This window comes from Triticum aestivum, chromosome 6B (assembly GCF_018294505.1).
Source record: "Triticum aestivum cultivar Chinese Spring chromosome 6B, IWGSC CS RefSeq v2.1, whole genome shotgun sequence".
Classification (NCBI taxonomy): Eukaryota; Viridiplantae; Streptophyta; class Magnoliopsida; order Poales; family Poaceae; genus Triticum; species Triticum aestivum.
The window spans coordinates 336,670,354-336,689,940 of record NC_057810.1 but is presented as its reverse complement, the minus strand read 5'-3'; positions in this window follow the sequence as shown (position 1 = coordinate 336,689,940).

The window sequence follows — 19,587 nt, the reverse complement described above, 5'->3', positions numbered from 1 at the left end:
TATGATGCAACAATGTCTATATTCATGGCACTAGGTATATGGTGCAAAGAGGGAAGACAAGCATGCTTCACAAGAAATATATCAAAATCTCCAAATATATGCGAGAATGCTATGGGGGCAATCTCATGAGCAAGATTAAGAGCATTGTTGCACTCCATACATGGCAAGTCATTAAGCATGGGAGAGGCAACACATGGAGATATATGACAAGAAGCAATATGAATCATGTGCAAATCATATAGATGTTTGTCATCAACCGCATGAGATGAGCAAGTATGAATCATGGGTGATGCAACATGAGCAAGCATAGAGAACAAGTCGTGCAAACTAGTGGAGCGAAGATGCAACACACTAGAGTAAATCATGGCAATCATGTCATGTGAGGAAATATTAGGCATAGACAATGAACATGACACATCGCAAGCATGGACACAAAGCAAGATGAAAGTATCATCATAGGAATGGGTCATGAATAGAACATGGCAATAACAAGTGATATCTCCACAAAGCTTGCAAATACACATACAAGTACTAGAGGTAATCGTCATGTGTAAAGCAAAGCATGGGTCACAAATGCATGGCAAAGGCATAGGAATGGGCATATCATGCAAAGTGAACATGGCAAGATGGGCATATAATATGTAATGAACAACAACCCATAGCCAAGTGAGGGCCATGTAGAAGAAATGCGTGAAGAGAGCGGTGGGAAAGACAATCCATGGGATCCCAAGTAATCATTGCTCTCTAGAGCTCGTTTTGTCAACTCGTGGGATTGCGAGGTTGACAAGTATTCATGGGTACCTACACAAAAGAGACACAAACCAAAGAAATTGTGCGTGTGGTAAATGTACACATCATCGATCATGATGTGTATGTGCACATGTGAGTTAGCACAAGATAAGCATCATTCAAAGAAATTTGATGCATGGTATAAGAACATGTCATCCATCATGAAAGAATAGTTATTGTGTATGACACGACGGGGACACAAATTGAGAATGCAAGTATATGGCACATCAATAGCATGTTTCTTCATGGGGAGCATATGGTGCACACAAGTATGGGGATCATGCAATGAATGGTATGGATCAAAATCTCCTAAAATGTACGAGGAAACTATGGGGGCCTCCTCATGAGCAATAGCGAAAATATCATATGGAGAAAATGGACAACATCCAAAACAATGCATATCCAAAGCTATGTGGGCATGGCATGGCATATGAGATAAATGATGCAAAGGGAGCATATCAATATCATCACAAGAAAAACAAATGCCAATAACCATGGGCTTGTCATCTATGCCATATGTGCAAATTGGGTTTATTTTAATGGCATATGAATAGTCACTATGAAGAGATTGCAAATAAGACATATGATGGATCTCATGCATAGCATATGACAAGTCAAGTGGATTAGCAAACATGATGTGACCTAAATAATTGTCACAAGAAATCCTACGTAACATGGCATCACAACTAATAGACTCCACATGAGAATCATCATACTCATCATAAATGGGCAAATCATCACATGGGGAAATCATACTAGAATGAAGCAAGGTACTAGGTGGATCAACATCATGCAAGAAATCAATGTCAAGAATGTACACTAGCGGGACTAGAGCATCACCGTCACCTATGTTACCTTTGTCATTCCACTCAAGTGGTGTAGGTGAGGTGGGAAAGACCAAATGGTGGTCATCTTCATCTTGATGGAACCATGTGGGGGGTGCGTCATATTCCACCATGGCCATCGTCTTTTCCAAAGGGAGGATGAAGTCGTCGAGGATCGGCGCGTCATCATAAATGGGACCTAGCACCAAATGAGAAGACACAATAGAAGTAGAGGTCAAGTTCTTAGAAATGCAAATGGCCTCACGAGACCTATCAACTATCACACTCTCTCTATGTGGTGGTTCACTCACTCCCTCAAAAGAGGTGCACTCAAAGTCGCATATGGTGGAGTCACTCATGTCACTCAAGTGGTGGGGGTTGTGGCTCTCCTCACATGGGAATTGGGGCAAGAAATCATATATGGGGCTAGTGGTGAAGTCACTCTCACTCTCAATATGGTGGCACAAGTCATTCAAGTCATCATACGTCGCCATGGTCGAAGGGAGAATCCCATGCTCAACCATCTCGTCGTGGTCGCCGTGGATGAAGGCCGAAGATGGCACATCATCACTCTCCTCCATGACCGAAGGGAAAATCCCATGCTCGATCATCTCGTCACCGTCGCCGTGGATGAAGGCCGAAGATGGCACATCATCACTCTCTCCTCCTAAGATGGAAGCATCATCCATGCTCGCCACCTTGTCGCTTGCCTCCAAAGCTTGGTCCTTGAAGGTCTTCGTCGTCGTACTTGTTGCCGCACCATCTTGAAAAAGAGTCTAGGTAGACTCGGCATCATCAATGCCACAAAGAGGGATGGCGGTGAAGTCACACTTGGGAGCATCATCTTGAAGCTTGTCGGGCTTGGACATCATGGTGGTACTAGCCTCATGCTTTTCATAGAGCTTGGTCGCCGCGAAGTTTGCTTGGGGTGGAGAAGCCTTGGCCTTCATGAGTTCTTGTTCCTCCTTGAGAGCACCAATGTAGTAGTCGTCGATGGACTTGTAGTTCTCGAGGAAGATAGTCTTGGAGATGTCGGTGTTCAATCCCATCATGAAGTGGAACTTCATAGAGATGGGGTCGTCCACGTCAGCTTGTCGCAAGGCAATCTTCATCTCCTTGAAGTACGCGTTGATGGACTTGGATCCTTGGATGGTGTTCTCCAATTGGCGTCGAAGTTGTTCCATGTAGGTTGGAGGCAGGAACTCTCGCCGCAAAGCTCTCTTCGTCTTGGGCCAACTCATCTCGTGGCTCTCCGAAGGTGTGTGAAGCCACCATGTTGAGGCGTAGTTGTGGAAGTTTCTTGTGGCGCACTTCACTTGATCTTCGGAAGGGACTTGATGTAGCTTGAGGTAGTCGTCCATCAAATGCTCCCACTCGAGGTACTCCTCGGGTTCGTGAGTCCCATAGAAAGGAATCGTGTGGTCGATGTCGAGGTCGTAGTAGCTCGTGGAAGTCGCGGACTTGATCTTGGGGAGCTTCTCTTGAGCGTAGCCTTGAGGTTCTTGTTGGCGAAGATGCCATATGTCCATAGGCGAAGATTCCTTGAAGTCGCTTGGCAAAGATGCCAAGGGAGATGGTGAAGTCGTTGAGCGGTTGTTGGTGTTGAGCTCTAGACCTTCACGTTCTTGTTGGTGATGGTGTCGATGCTGGTGTGATCTTGCCGGAGATGGTAGCTCGGAAGCATGTGCTCTTGAGCGTCTTCTTGAAGATGAGGAAGATTGCTTGTAGGACTTGATGAGGGCTTTGATCTCCTCCATTTGAGCTTGCATCTTGGCGTCGGAGTTGTTTTTCGTGGCATCGAACTCGTCGTTGTTGTAGACCGAAGGTGAAATGCCTTGCCTATCCATCACAAGACTCGAGTAGAGGTGAGTAGGAAATGAGATAAACAATACCAAGTTACCTTTTCCCAAAGTTGAGGATGTATCCCGTTCCACTCAATGTGAGATGAAAGAATAGTGGAATTGCTACTGGACTTGTTCACTCACACCTATCAAGTAAAGCTTATGGTAGAGCTCGGTAAGGATAGTGGCACAACAATTTGATGCAAAATGTTAGCAAGAGTCAATAATGTTGAAAGAGATTCACAAATTCGCAAGCGAAACAAGTAGACCAATAGCAATATGTGGCACACGGAAACACACACACAGATAGATAAATGGGGTCGTGCAACCAAGGAATGAGCACAAAATGTGGAATCCACGAAAAACGCTCGTGTTGCACAACTCAAGAGAGACGCTAGCATGATTGCACTATAGGCGGATACGACACTTGTGCACAACCTATGATATGCAAAATGGATAAACTTTCTATCCCTAGTATCCTATGTATGTATGGTTCCCGGTGTTTGATCCAAGATGATCGGATATGATATATTGTGATGCTATGGCACTTGCTTACAAGCTCATTGATATTTCTCTTTTGTTTAAAAGCTTATTCTTTTTTTTGTATGGCCACTTTTGCACAATGCACAAACCAAGATAGCAATTGTGTATATGCGGGAACAAAGTTGTGACAAAAGATATGATACCAATATATGCACCACAATGATATGGTATGTATGCTATGGGAATATGATCACTAATGTGCACAAGTCACGTTGCCGATAATACTCAAATGGCTAGTCTCGATAGGCAAGTAACGCAAAATGGGCTAGGGGTTAACAATGCAATTTGGAAGGGGAATATATAATGGTGTCGTCGAGGTTACCGTCCTTGGCGATGATGAGAGGTGGTGTTGCCGATGCCGACCCGTTCCTAGTTAGCCGAAACACCCTAGGAAAAGGAAAAACCACAACTCAAAGTCTCAAGGACAAATGTCAAATGGTGGTAGCGGAATGTGGTGGTGGTTTGCACTTGGCCATGCGGAAGTGGAGTGATGGGCTATACATGGTGTCAGAGTTGAAGCAATGGTCCCTAAGTAGCCGAAACACCTTAGGAGACACAAGCCACAACTCAAACAAGCTCAAACAAAATTGGGTTAAGTTTGGGTGGCGGAAGTGTATGGTGGGCACGTCTATGTGGAAGTGGTCGTGGTGGTTGAAGAAGAAGCAACCGCCCCTAAGTAGCCGAAACACCTTAGGAGACTCGACTCACTACTCAAGATCCCACTAATGCTAAGGGGAACAAAATGGGTTAGGTTGCGGAAGTCGGTAGCGGCTATGCGGATGATATGGTGGAGGGCCTAGGCAAACTTGCCAAATTTTGAAAATTTTGATGGAGTCAAATGGTGTTGGTGGTATTTCTGTGGGAAGGGGAATGTCAAGAGCTTCAAAACGAGCTAAAGAACGTCAAAATTGGACTCCAGATGAATTAGTTATGGGCAAAACGGTGAAACTCGGAACGCTGAAACTGGGAGGGGCAGTAGTACCGCTTGTGATGGGCCGTAGTACCGCTCGTGTCGGGATTTTTCGACTGTTTCAGGCTGAAAATGGGTTGGGGGCGGTAGTACCGCTTGGGGGGGCGGTAGTACCGGTTGTGGTGCTCAGCGGTAGTACCGCTTGGAAGGGCGGTAGTACCGCTCATGTCGGGATTCTTCGATATCGAATCGGGGCGCGATTTAGGGGCGGAAATGGATGATTTCGGGGGCAAAATTTGACGAATTTTGTGGATGGAAGGTGGGGAAACTTGGGGAGATGCTAGATCCACTCGAAACCAAGCAAATCCATGGATCAAAACCAACAAAACATCATCAAACCAACAAATCACAAAAAAATTTGGGGCTATTTTTGGTGGGGATTTTTGGATTTAGGACGAAATCAAGCAAAAGAAGGCCAAAAAACGATGGGAGGGACTCCAAATAAGTCATAAATGTGGCTCATGATACCATATGATACGGGGCTAACCCGGTGTAGGCCGATCTTTCACGTTTGGAGTGGGATCCCTCGAAGAGCACGAAGAACATGGGGAAGAACGGGGAGAAATCACAAGGGGAAACACTCAAGAACAAGTCCAATCACACATCCACTAGACAATCAAACACACAAGATCACAAGGTACATGAACAACAAAGGGAAAGATACAAGGTAAGGTTCATCTCCAAGAGGAGGTCTTGATGATATCCTAGACGGATCTTCCCACAAGGGGGTCTTGATGATATCCCGCAGGATCTTCTCACATGGAGGTCTTGAACTCCATGGGAGTGGTAGTCTCTCTCTCTCAAGAGTAGAGGTAGGAGCAAAGCTCACCTAAGAATGAGCTATCATATTTGCTAACCCTAGAAAAGAGGTGGAGGTGGTATATTTATAGTCTAAGCCACGAAGGGGTAAGTGGGAGAGGGATACAAGGCCAAAGGCCCGCGGCTGCGCACAGGCAGGGCGGTAGTACCGGACACATGATCGGTAGTACCGCTTGGAGGGTCTGAGTGGTAGTACCGCTTGCTTTGGGCGGTAGTACCGCCATTTCTGGACTGGGCAGGTCCTTCTTCTTCCGTCTTCGCTTCCAGGCTTCCCTCGCGGATGGTGTAGTGGTTCCTTGGAGCTTGCACTCCTCCTCGACATCCGTGAAGCTCCAACAATACCTATGCATGCACACGGGAGAAGTGTCAAGTAGTATACCATCCTCGAAGGGGTTAAGTGAACACGTGTAAAGGAGAAGATTCACCTTTATGTATGAGAAGTAGATGTCGCACGTGTCACTTGCCGAACGGACTCTTGACATGGTGATGTCCATAGGATGCTCCGCATCAAGATGGTTCTTGATTCTTCCGGTTTAATATTGATCACCCCAGGTTCGTAAGTGCCAGGTAAAGCATCAGATGAGCTGGGAAGACTATCAAAGGGGTCACAGGTATGCTATTGTGATTATATTTAATAAATAATCATAAACTGGCCTGTATATGATGTCTTTGGTTCATGTTCCGGGTTATCCATACTCTATATAAACCCCTGGCGCGATAGACCGCCAAGAAAGTTTTGCTTGTTTTATGTGCAGGATAAGGCAAAGCAAGTTAAACATCAAGGGAATAAACGGTCAACGTAAGCCAGAAAAATATAGTGATGGCGGCTCACGAAAGTAGTAAGCGCCATAAATAGGAGTAAGGGCATGACAAACATTAAGAGGTTTTTTCTATCCTATTACAAGATTCCCCGAGTCTGAATAAGTGAAGCATTGTTTTGGCAAAGTTAAAAAACACCTGGCGGTTCATTCCTTCGGTGGGCTTGAATACTCCGGGTTATCCTTCCCCGCCTCTCCGTCGGTTGCTTTGTCCTGGAAGGTGGACGAGGCCCAGTCAATGCCACTCAAGGCTTCAAACTCAGCCTCATCATCAATTAAACCGGCCGGGTCCACTTCAGGGGCAAAGGTATGCTTACCCGTTGGAGGGATCAGGCTGACTTGGTCATATGGAATGTTTGGAATTCTCCGGTTCTCGCTATCGTAGCCCGGCGAATACTTAGTAAGATCAGTATCATTCCCAATAAGGGTAGCCAAGGGACGTACGAATTTGACACAGGTGGTGAAATCTTGATCATCAAATGCAGTACCATCCTCCTTCAGGCTTGGATATCCAAGAGAGAGGTCAGCCAAGTCAAGTTCTGGCACCCATGCCTTTGCCCGGCTTAATGCGGCCACGTCTCCGGCTCTTGAAGATGCCCGCCTTAAATCCTGAATTCATTGAGGTAGCACTGCGAGATGCTTTAGCACATCTTGTAGGAGGTGGGGAGTGGTATTTGATAAGGCCACAACGGCCAAGGCACGTTGTGACCCGGAGTACAGCTGCTCCACTAAGGTGTAAACCGCCTTAAGCATGATCAGCATGTTTTGATTGAGGTTGGTACTCCTGGGGCCTGTATGTTCACAAGCATAACAATGAGCCGGAGATAACTATTACAATAATCATTGGAAAATTACAATGTTTGAGGTTTTGCAGAGTAACTTCCCAAAGATGGCTGAGACCATTTGGGATATCTGTCGTTTTAAATCGGACAGCTCGGTTGTTGCTTCTGCAAGAGATGCTTCTGCCGCCTCGGCCCGAGTCACCAGTGAAGCCTTCTCATCAGCCCAGATTTTCTTTTCTGATTCAAAATTTTGCTTCAGCTTCTCTTGTTCAGAGATGCTGAATTCAAACTTGGAGTTGGCTTTCCGAGTTTCAAGTTCTTGAGCTTTCAGCCGGCTCTTCAGGTCATCAAGGTCCGATTCAAATTGACTTATGGTGGCCTGTATAGGTACCAGGTTATGGTAAGAATCATGGTAAGGTAACATTCAAGTCCCAAACATTTTACAAGTAAAGATACTTGGCACTTGGGGGCTAATGTATGCTTAAAGAATTTTTTACCTACCCTGTCGGGTCATACATATCAAGTCTCAAGCACTTTGCAAGTAAAGATACTTATCACTTGGGGGCTAATGTGTATTGCAAATTAAAATTATCATGCTATAACCGGGTTAAATATATTCTCTTTAAACAAGACAAACCAACAGTAAGTAGATTTCTAAGTCTACAGCATATTCATTCATAAGCAATAGACTTGGGGGCTGGTACAGTAAGTAAGATTCAGGAAAATAGCATAAGTTATACCTCAGATTTGTGCTGTATTTGTTTCACCATGTCAATTTCCAGGTCACGACTACTATGCACTTGGTTGAGATAGCCCGAGACTATATCACCAATGCTTAAGTGAGTATAGTCAGTGATGTCCTGTTTGGCTTTTCGACATTGGGCAAATTCTTCCTTGGCAGTGCATTGGGCAAGAACAATAGGCCGGCCCGGTTCAACAAATTGACTCTTCAGATATTCAACTTCCGGGTCAGTCATCTTGGCCGGGCTAGGAGCTTCCGGGTTATCAGAGTTGTGGATAACATCTTCAGCAGGCGGGTCAGAAGTTGGCACCGGAATATCATAAGCCGGTTCAGGCGGCGGTTGATGGGTGGAGCTGTCAGGAGCAGACAAGTCAAGCACCAGCTCAGTGACAACCGGGTCTTGGGACGGCTTATTTTTCCGTGCCCTCTTGCTCGGCTTCACTTGCAGGCTGACAATAAAGGAAGAAGGATGAGTATTAAAGTATAAGTATGGAAAAACTTAAAGTAAGAAAGGTTACATAACCCGAGAGCCGTTTTCAAAGCTGACATGTTTGATTGCATAGACTCGTCAGAGGAAGGAGAGGTATCCTGATAATTGGAGTCGGATGAATTGAGAGGTTGGTGAATCAAACCCGCCAAAGGTAAAACAGAGCGTAAATCGGAGATAACCTCGGTCCGACGCTTCCTAGTTACATCGGGTAAGCCGGAGGAGAGTTCTGCATCTTGATTGGCCCGAGTCTGCCTCCGGTTTTCAAGCTGTTGTTGCTTCAAAAGAAATTGAGGATCTTGGTAAGCTAGAGAATGTGAAAATCTTACTTTCCGGGTCACCCTTCGGATTTTTTGCTTTGGCAAAGGCTTAGAGTCGGAGGAGATTATAGTTACCTCTTCGTTAATTGCTTGACTGTTCCCTGTATCCTCCTGAAAGGATAGAATGTCAGTAAAATAATGACAAAGGAGTTAAGAAAGTCAAAGGATTACCTCTTCATCATCCGAAGAAGAGTCATCCAATTTAAACATATCGGAGGCGCTGGGTTTCTTCTTGTTTGAGGTTCCCGTCTTGGCCGATTTCCTTTCGGTTTTCTTGGCTGCCCTGGCTTGTTTGGCAGCCTCGTGGTCATACTTGACCTTCCAGAAATTATCACCGGCCTGTGGAAAAATACAAGGAATTATAAGTGCGAATAAGGTGTAACATGTTAAAAGTATTTATTAAGACTGATAACTCACTCCAAGGGCCGGGTTCTTCTTGCACAAGGGAAGTAAGCCGAAGGCATTGCTAGTTACAGTGCCCTCCTTCAGCAGTGACTAGGTTGTAGCATTTCCACATCATCTGGTAAGTCGTCAGGACTATGACGCATTGGATCATCCTTCTCGCCTGTGTAAGTACACATTAAGCCGGAACGGCGGCTTAATGGTAGTATTCGCCAGGTGACCCAGACTCGGACCAGATCGATGCCGTTTAACCCGTTTCCTAAAAGAGCTTTGGTCTTCTTGATGGTGGGATTAAGAGGCAGGCACTCAACAGCGGTCAACTTATCCGCCAGCTGATGGTTGGATTCAAGGCGCAAGGCGTGGAAGCCGGGCAGAGGCCTTTCATCAGCCGATGAAGTGTCTTGACAGTAGAACCACGTCTGGTTCCAATCTTTTGGGTGACTCGGCAGCTCAGCATAAGGGAAAAGGCAATCTCTCCACCCCTGGATCCAGATGCCGCCAAGCTCAAGGCTAGGCCCGTTGGCACGTTCATTCTGCCGGTTCAAGTAAAAAAGTTCTCTGAACAAAAGCAGACTTGGCTCCTCTCCCAGGTACACCTAGCAGAAGACTTGGAAATTGCAAATATTTGACACAGAATTGGGTCCAATGTCTTGAGGTCTAAGATCAAAGAAATTCAAAACTTCCGTGAAGAATTTTGAGCCGGGAGGGGCAAATCCCCGGTTCATGTGATCCGTGAATACTATCACCTCCCATTCTTTGAGTTGAGGCCTCTCTTCAGACGGGCCAGGGGCACGATAAGACATGACCTCCTTTTTTGGCAAATGGCGAGACTTCACAAACTCAGCCAACTTACTCTTAGTGACTATGGATGGGACCCAATTGCAAGTCACACGGGCTTTGGCTCCCTTAGGTGCCATGACAACAGTTGGCCTACGGCAAAATAAGAGGTTCCGGTTCAAATTTAAACCGGGAGAAATATCCAAATTATTTAAGGTAGCGGCTTACGAAGGGGCCTAATGATATAAGGATAACTATGCAGCAATATTTAAGCCACTACAAGTATCAAAAGCAGTTCAAAATTCTGATAACCCGGAGAAGTAAGCAAGGCTCACAGATCAGTGTCATTCATTTAAGCCGGCTACCTGGACAGTTGTGTTTCAAAGCATTTGACAGAAGCAGTTTTCCGGGTGATAAAAACAAGTTTCATAATCTTCTACTAATATTTGAGATCAAGGGTCTGTTCTGATAAGAAAAATTTTCTAGACCTAAAAACTGATGCAGGCGTGTTCATAAGCTCGAATGAGGCTTTTTTACAGAGAAAGGGATCTACTTTTTATCTGAAACAAGTGCGGAAACAACTACCGCGGCCATTTTATATCATTTTAGATCAGAAGAGGCGTCTAAGAGGAAAACTAACAAGGATTGGGCTCTAATGGTGATGAACTCCGACGAACTCGAGGAAGCTCTAATGCAGATCTAAGCAAGGAAGGGAAGGGAACTTACGGATCTGGATGGGCTGCGGAGGTATGTCGCGTTTCTATGGTCCAACCAGGTCGATGCAGCGGCCTGGGACGATGAAGACAGGAAGCTCGACAGCGGCAGCGGTGGAGCTCGAGAGGAGGCAGGAGGAAGAAGACGACTGAAAGAGGGAAGAATGGAAGACCTAGGTCGTGTCTATTTATAAGGAGAGGATTACTGAGGTGGTGCGTAAAACGACGAGATAAGAGTTATTATCTAGCGGCCCTGATGCCTCGATTTTCGGAACAATTAATAAAAACAGAGATCCGTTGGAGGATACGGTGGAATAGAAAAGGAATTTAAGAGAGGATGACATCAGGCCGGGTTAACACGGATCCAGAAGATGACGTCATGGCGGGTTAAAGAAAACCTTCTGCACAGTTAGAAGACTGAAGATTTATTCTTTAAAAGTATTTTAAGATTGACATGAACAAGTTCAAATCAATCTAGGGCCTAATGTTGGGGATATAACTATTTGTGTAAGCCGCTCAGGAGGGGCCAGGTTACACAAAGAGGATTCATCAGAGAGAAGCCCAAGACCAAGCATGAAGATGGCGGTTCAATAAAGGGCTTAAGGCCCGCAGGCGACCTAAGGCCCATTGTAGTAAAACCGTCGTAATGGCATGACTTGTATCATAAGGTAGATTTAACTAGTCACCGAGCCGGACACTGTTATAAGCTGGCCGGGACTCTATAAGCCACAGGGTGTCAACCCGTGTATATAAGGGGACGACCTGCTGGCGGCTTAGGGCAAGAAACAACTCATCAAGAACCGGACATAGCGTGTCTCGCTCCCTGGTCATCGAAACATCAATACCAACCCAACTAGACGTAGGCCAACCTTCACCGTAAGGGGCCGAACTAGTATAAAAACCTCACGTGTCCCTTGTCCCGATTAACCCCTTCAAGCTTCCTAGTTGCGATGGCTCCACAACTAAGTCCTTTCACGAGGACATCTAACGTGACAATTCCATGACACATTGTATTTCCATGTTTACTTTGTGTTTGCTCCTTTTGCATGTATACCACTCCGGAGACACCTTGGAGTACTTGGATTGTGCCATGCCTTCAACTTCGTCCAACTACAAGTCCGTCCACGACAACCGTTTCCATGGTGATTCGGATCACGACCCGAGGTCGGATCTTTCCCAAGGGGGGGGGGGGAGATGATGCGGAGCATCCCACATTCATCCCCATCTACACTCCGACTACTCTCCAAGCCCCAAGAGGACATATGACGAGATCTCGAGCATACGCCATTGGACACAAGGTGAACTCGATCCTCTCTAAACCTTCACTTTCCACACGTGAGACATGGTTGCTACTTCAAGCGTGGACCTTGTGCATACTCAGGTACACCCCAGGAGACCATGGAGAACCCAAGGACCAAGGTCGAACGTGCGCGGAAGCAAAGGAAGAAGAAGGAAGAAGAGTCTGCTACAACAGCAGCCGGACATCCGGCCATGTCCCGGACATCCGGCCCAGCCCAGACATCCGACCCAACCACTGGAAATCCGGCCTCCATCACAGAATGCATCTGGAGGCGACCCCGACAGCCAGGACATCCGGTCCCGTGCCCCGGACATCCGGCTCCTCCCGAAGCCCCGGACATCCGGCCTCCCCGCCTGGACATCCGGCCCGTCGCGAAGCCCTGAACATCCGGCCCCCAGCCCGGACATCCGGCGCCTGTCTGTGCACAGTGAACGGGCCAAGGGCCCATGTATCCTCTCACTTACCCCTTTGAGGCTAAGGCCTATAAATACTCCACCACCTCCTCCTAGTTAGGGTTAGCGTTGATTTAGCTCATTTGTGAGATAGAGCCTCGCTCATCCATCAGATCTAATCCCCGTGAGAGACCACGGCCTCTTCGGAGAAGATCCACTTGGTTCAAGACCCCTTTATGGGAAGATCCCCTCGTGGATTCAAGACCTCCTCTCGGAGAAGAACGGTTACCTTTGTATCTTTCCTTTGTTGATTTTGAATCTTGTGCTACGTCATGTGTTCGGTGATCTAGCCCTTGTGTGATCGATACTTGTCGGTTGAGTGATTCTCTCGCTCCTCCCCGTGATTTCCCCTTTGTGTTTTCCGCGTGTTCTTCATGTTTTCCTGTAGGATCCACTCCAAACGTGAAAGATCAGCCCCTAGGGTTCCGCCCTACATCACATTTGGCCATTGATTTGTAAAGATCCTGTAACTTTGAATTTGCTCTCCACCAGAATGAGTCGTGCAACTGAGTTCTTGGCAACTTAACATTATCATAATATGCTTCCCAGACATGATTTACCCCAAGACCCCCTAATTTTACTTTGATCAAATTTTATATGCAAACTAAAAAGAAACAGAGGGAGTGCAAACTAGGGCAAAACTGAGTAGGTCAGAAAATTATGGGTAAATATGAGTAGTCGGTTCTAGTTAGGGGTCGAAATGCAAATGTCCCTTAAATGGATATGGAAACATGTTTACAGACAACTGGATGGTCGGCTCATGTATCCAGGTCCACGGAGGAGTCCGGGAGTCCAAATCAGTCCTCATACAGATAAGGAATGCAAACTAGTCCACACATAGATAATGTGTTCATTTTCGGGTCGGCGTTGGGCATGCCTAATCACGTATACTGTGAGCAAACGTCATACAAAGCCGAAAAAGTTCTTTTCTTGAAGTCGAGTACAATTTGGCATTGGAGATGCCTAACCACATATACTATGATAAAATGTCATACAAAGCCAACAAAGTTCTTTTCTTGCAGTCGAGTACAATTAAAAATTTGAGTAAAATGCATCATAAGTCCTATAACTATGTGAGGTGTGTCAATCTAGTCCTACCACTTCAAAAGTGCAGATTTGGGTCCCAAATGTATTCAAAGTGTACAACCCAAGTCCCAAACTCGTTGCAGCTGCGTTAACTGGCAGACGTGGTGCTTGGACAGTTGCCACCTGGAGGCATCGCGTGTGGCGGGAGATTTCCTACCGCTTGCAGTAGAGATCTTTTGCAATTTACCCCATTTATGTAATTTCCTTCTCTAGACATAGTCCTTTGTCCACTAAGATCTCTCTCTCTCTCATCAGTTCGTCTTATCTGCTACTGCCACCGCTGTGCCATGTCTAGAAACTCGTATGCGAGCTTGTTGGCGGTGAGACGCAGCAGAAACCAGTTGGAGCAGGCTTCGCCTCTAGTCCTTCTGTTGTCACCACGAACAGCCTATCTAGTGTTCCTCCCATTGGTGCAGTGCCCGCACTGCAAGAGGAGGACCACCATTTGCCTCGTCTCCAAGTCAGAGGCGAACTGATGCGGAGCATCCTATGGTCATCCCCATGGACCTACCTACGTCTCCTCAAGTGCCAAGTGGACCGATGACACGACCACGTGCTAGAGCCCTCAAAACCAAGGTGACATCTCTCCTTAGTGATATTCCGTATGATCCACTTGAGATATGGCTACTATAAGTGTCAAAACAGGCAGATCTCGGGTAGGGGGTCCCGAACTGTGCGCCTAAGGATCCAAGCTAATCGGAGGCAGGGGACATGATGTTTACCCAGGTTCGGGCCCGCTTAATGGAGCTAATACCCTACTTCCTGCTTGATTGACTTTGATGAGTACAGGGGTTACAAGAGTTGATCTACCTCGAGATCATAATGGCTAAACCCTAGATGTCTAGCATGTATGATTATGATTGCCTCTACGGACTAAACCCTCTGGTTTATATAAACACCGGAGGGGACTAGGGTCGTACAAAGTTGGTTTAAAGAGGAAGTAAACTACACATCCGGACGCTAAGATTGTTATGCACACAAAGGAGAGTCCCATACAGACACGAGGAAGGCCTTCTGTCTTGCATCTTCACGGGCCATTAGCCCGACCCATATCACATAGGCCGGCTCCCCGAGGACCCCATAACCCAGGACTCCCTCAGTAGCCCTCGAACTTACCTTCAATGACGACGTTATATCCGGCTACATGTCTTCGGCTTTGCAAGGCGGGTTCTCCATTGTATAGTTCGGCTTTTACATTAAATACCATACCCTTCAGCTTCTGTGCCGCCGTCGCTTCGGCCTCCACATGTCGAACGAATACGAGGGGTCTAATCATTTTTGCATGTAACCCCTTGTCCCTATGGGGAAGGCGTCTATTTAAAGAGATTGAATCTCCGATACCATTCCTCACCAGGCGAAAATCCTTAGAGCTTGCCATAGGAATTCATCAAAACATGGCCGATGCTCCTAGTTCTTCCTAGCGCCCCCACGGACCTCAAAAAGGCGATTGGGAGAGCTGCTCAATATCCCACGCCCAGCTGACCATGCTTCAGACGCAGGGATATCTCCCTCCCTCAGATCTAGTCCCCGTTCGGGCAGAATTAACTTCCATCAATGGCGAAACACTGAAGGAGAACTTCCCCAATCCTACTAAAGGGGAACGGGTGTGCTTTGTTTCTTTCCTACTGAGAGGCGTCGGATTTCTGATTCATGCTTTCCTCAGAAGTCTTCTGGAGTACTATAGCCTCCAACTGCATAATCTCACGCCGGGCTCCATCCTGCACATTGCAGGCTTCGTTGCTCTTTGCGAGCTGTTCCTAGGCTGCGAGGCCCATTTCGATTTATAAAAGAAATATTTTTGCCTCGTCCCCCGCTCCCAAGAGGGATCCATGTTCGCGGTGGGCGGCGCCAAAGTATGGCGCATAGCCGGGACAGGATACCTTTCCGGCACTCCGAAGAAGGCATCCGTAGGGTGGCCCTCGGAGTGGTTCTACATCGAAGACGTTGTTCTCCCGGACCCAATCTGTTGAGGATATAGCTACTGAGTGTAAACCGGCTAGGAGGGCTCGGTTCGCCCTCGACTATGCTGAAGCCCATGAAGATCCAGAAGATGGTGTTTTACTTATGAAGCTTAGAAGCCCACAGCCCGAAGGTGGTTTAGGGCCCATAGTGGTAAACCGCCATGACTATGTAAACTTCTAATATAAGTTAGGAAAGGAGAGACCGAGCCGGACACTTTGTATGAGTCGGCCTCGGGGCTCTGTAGACCGGCCGAGCGTCAACCTGTGTATATAAAGGGACAACCCGGCGGCGGTTCAGGGACAACAGACAACAACTCGAGACTCAGGCAAGCGTATTTCGCTCCCTGGTCATCGAAACCCAATCAATCCCATCACAACTAGACGTAGGATTTTACCTTCATCGAAGGGGCCGAACTAGTATAAACTCCCGTGTCCCTTGTCCGGTTTAACCCCTTCAAGCTAACCCGTTGCGATGGCTCCACGACTAAGTCCTTCCATGAGGACATCTAACGTGTTAATTCCACAACAGTTGGCGCCCACCATGGGGCTATTGCACGATGGTGTCGAGTTCTTGAAGGGATGCTCTGAAGGACTTAAGGGGCACGTGATCGGCCGGATAACCAAAAGTCGTCGCGGCAAGCTCTACATCAACGACGAAGGATGGGGCCCCGAGGCCGGCTCGATTGAGTACGGGTACCGGGTCCCCTTCGGCGGAATTCATGTCTTCGTCGGCAAGATCGGCGAACTGGGCCCTGAGCCGGACCTCTGCACCGACCTCGTCGAGACGGCTTAGCGTGCGAGTCCAACCCGGGTTAAGCCCGCCATGAAGCATGCGTTCGTAGGATGTGTCCATGGGATCGGATCTGAACCGGTGTCTGAGGGCGAGACGGCCGTCTATTCCAACGACGAGTCATCCACTGGCGAACGTGAGTCCTTGTACCAGATTCATAGTGGTGTGTTTGAAGGATATTCCGATGGCAACAGTATTCCGAACCTCCTTGAACCGCCAAGTCGGGTTGCTGTTTACATGGCCAGAACACAACCCACGTTGCAGTCTTTGTCTACCGCAGCAATGAATACCGGATCAGCAGTCGTGGCAGGAGTCCCGGCGCGCCATCCGGCGCAAGTCCTCGCCGGTTTGATGGACGCCTGGGCGACCTTGTTAACCGCGACAGTCACCCCGGAGACGCGGGATCAGCACAATGCGGACGTTGCGAAACTGAAGGACCAAATAGCACAGGCTAAGGAGGACCTGGCAGCTGAGGATACTAGGATGGCTGAAGAACGGACCGCTTTGGATGCCCAATCACAGCGGATACAGGCACAGAATTACCAGCTCATGCTAGATCAAACTGCATCAGAGGATGTAATGCGAAGGAAGTACCGGTCATGTCTGCTGCCGGTTTACAAAGGGTTAAATCTCTTTCAGACGCCAGGCGCTGGGCCGAGCAATCCGGCAGTTGCAAACCGGACTGAGGCGCCTAGGACAGCTCCGGATCAACTACGGATGACGGAGCCACCCCAACGGATAGATAACCCGCCGCAATACGTGTCTACACCACCGGGTCACATCTCGAGCCCTCTGGATAACATGATTGCCGCAGCCTCACGCCTGGCAGCCATTCCGATGGAGGGAGATTCAATAGCAGCAGTTGAGACGCGGCGGGCGAGAGACCTTCTTCAAACCGCCGTGGTGCAGCAGCAGGCTTATTCATATAGCCGGGATAGAATTCATTCAACCCCTCGTCCGAGCCCAAGTTATAGCAGGCGTATGGATGAACCGGAGGTGTCTAGCAGCGCGCGGCATCAAAATGCTCAAGATGTGGTGGATCATGGTAGGGCACGAAGGGATGCCGCTTTGGGTCGTTATCAACCCGCCCCGGTTCAGCCAGCAGCGTCAGTTGACCGAGGCACCGGGCTTGCCTTCAGTTCCTGGGGAGTGCCGTGCCTTATTCCGGCTCTCCGTAATGTGCGTCTGCCCAAAGATTTCAAGGGTCCATGCAAAGTGCCTAATTACATGGCGGATCAGCCACCTGAGGCTTGGGTCGAGAGTTATGAGATGGCAATGGAGGTGCTGCATGTAGATGAAGCAGGTTGTGCAAAGTACTTCACGATGATGTTGGAGGGAACAACCCGTACTTGGTTGAAAAATCTACCAGCTAATTCCATCGAGTCATGGGATCAGTTGAAGGCCCGGTTTATAGCCAATTTCAAAGACACGTGCAAACAACCCATGTCCATTGTGGATTTGGATGCTTGTGTTCAAAGAGAGAACGAGTCCACAACTCATTGGGTACACCGGGTTTTAGAAGTGTTGCACTCATCCGACCGGATTAACGCTGGTCAAGCGATTATCACACTGGAGCGCAATTGCCGGTTTAAGTCATTGAAGATGAAGTTGGGACGGCTCAAGCGCCACTGCAACGACATGGGAACCCTCATGGCAGCCTTGGTAAAGTATGCCGATTCTGATAATACCAGGGATCACGATTCTGATAATGAGAAACCAGAGAAGGGAAAGAAGAATGGCGGTGCAAAGGGACAGCAGCACAACCAAGGAGGCCATGGGAATAATGGTAAGCGTAAAGCGGACTCTGATTTTGTGGCTAACACTAATGTGCAGCGCCAAAAAGGTAAACCGCCCCAGCGCGGCGGGGCGATGAATCTGGAGCGTTTGTTGAATCAGCCCTGTCCAAAGCACGGGACCAAGGAGGCTCCTGCAACGCATCTTTGGAAGGATTGTAACATTATGAAGGAATTCAAAAACTCTGATCTTTTCTGGTATGATCAGGGTCCGTCGGGCGGTTCAGGTCTATGTTTTCATGGTGGCGACTGTTCAAGCTCTGGGTTTCAGAATAATCATGGCAACCAGAACAACCAAGGTGGTAATAACCAGTAGAATAATCAAGGGAATCAGCGGCAGTTGGGTTACCAGAGTCACCCAAAGCAGTTGAATGGTGGGTAGTATCATGTGTTCACCACTAGTTTGTGCAAGCGTGATCAGAAGCTTCACAAGAGGGCAGTCAATGCTGTTGAACCGGCTGTTCCACTTTATCTGCGGTGGTCGGAACATCCTATTGTGTGGAGTAGGGAGGATCATTCGCCCCGGGTTGACAATCTGGGTCAACTAGCTCTGGTGGTGGCGCCTCAAGTGGGAGGTTATAAGTTCACCAAAGTACTCATGGATGGAGGAAGCAGTATCAATATTCTGTATTATGAGACATTCCGCCGCATGGGGTTGACAGATAAGAATCTTAAACTATCCTTCATGGTGTGGTACCAGGTAAATCGGCATATCCAGTAGGTAAGATTGCTTTGGAAGTTGTGTTCGGTGATGAACATGACTCCCGATCTGAGACATTGACCTTTGAGGTGGTGAGAATCCAGAGCCCGTATCACACACTGTTTCGGCGACCGGCTTATGCAAAATTCATGGCGAGGCCTTGTTATATTTACTTGCAGCTCAAGATGCCGGGTCATAAATGGACTATCACGGTCCATGGAAGTCGAAAAATCGCTTTGGATTGCGAGGAAAGTGATGCGGCTTATGCTGAGTCGGTTTGTGCTACAGAGGAGATAAAGTTTTATAAGGAGAATGTTGATCCGGCAGATATGACCCCTCTGAAGAAGCCCAGCACTAAGCATGACCCAACCCTACATTTCAAACCGGCTGACGAGACTAAGCTTGTTGACTTCGTACCTGGCGATTCATCCAAGCAGTTCAGCATCAGTACAAATCTGGATCCAAAAGAGGAAAGCGCGCTCATCGAGTTCATCCGTGAGAACCGGGACATTTTTGCACGGAAGCCTTCTGACATGCCAAGTGTACCGAGGGAACTCGCTGAGCACACTCTTAATATTGATCCGAAGTTTAAACCGATCAAGCAATTTCTTCTTCGCTTTAATGAAGAAAGACGCAAGGCAATTGGTGAAGAAGTAGCCCAGCTATTGGCTGCTGGGT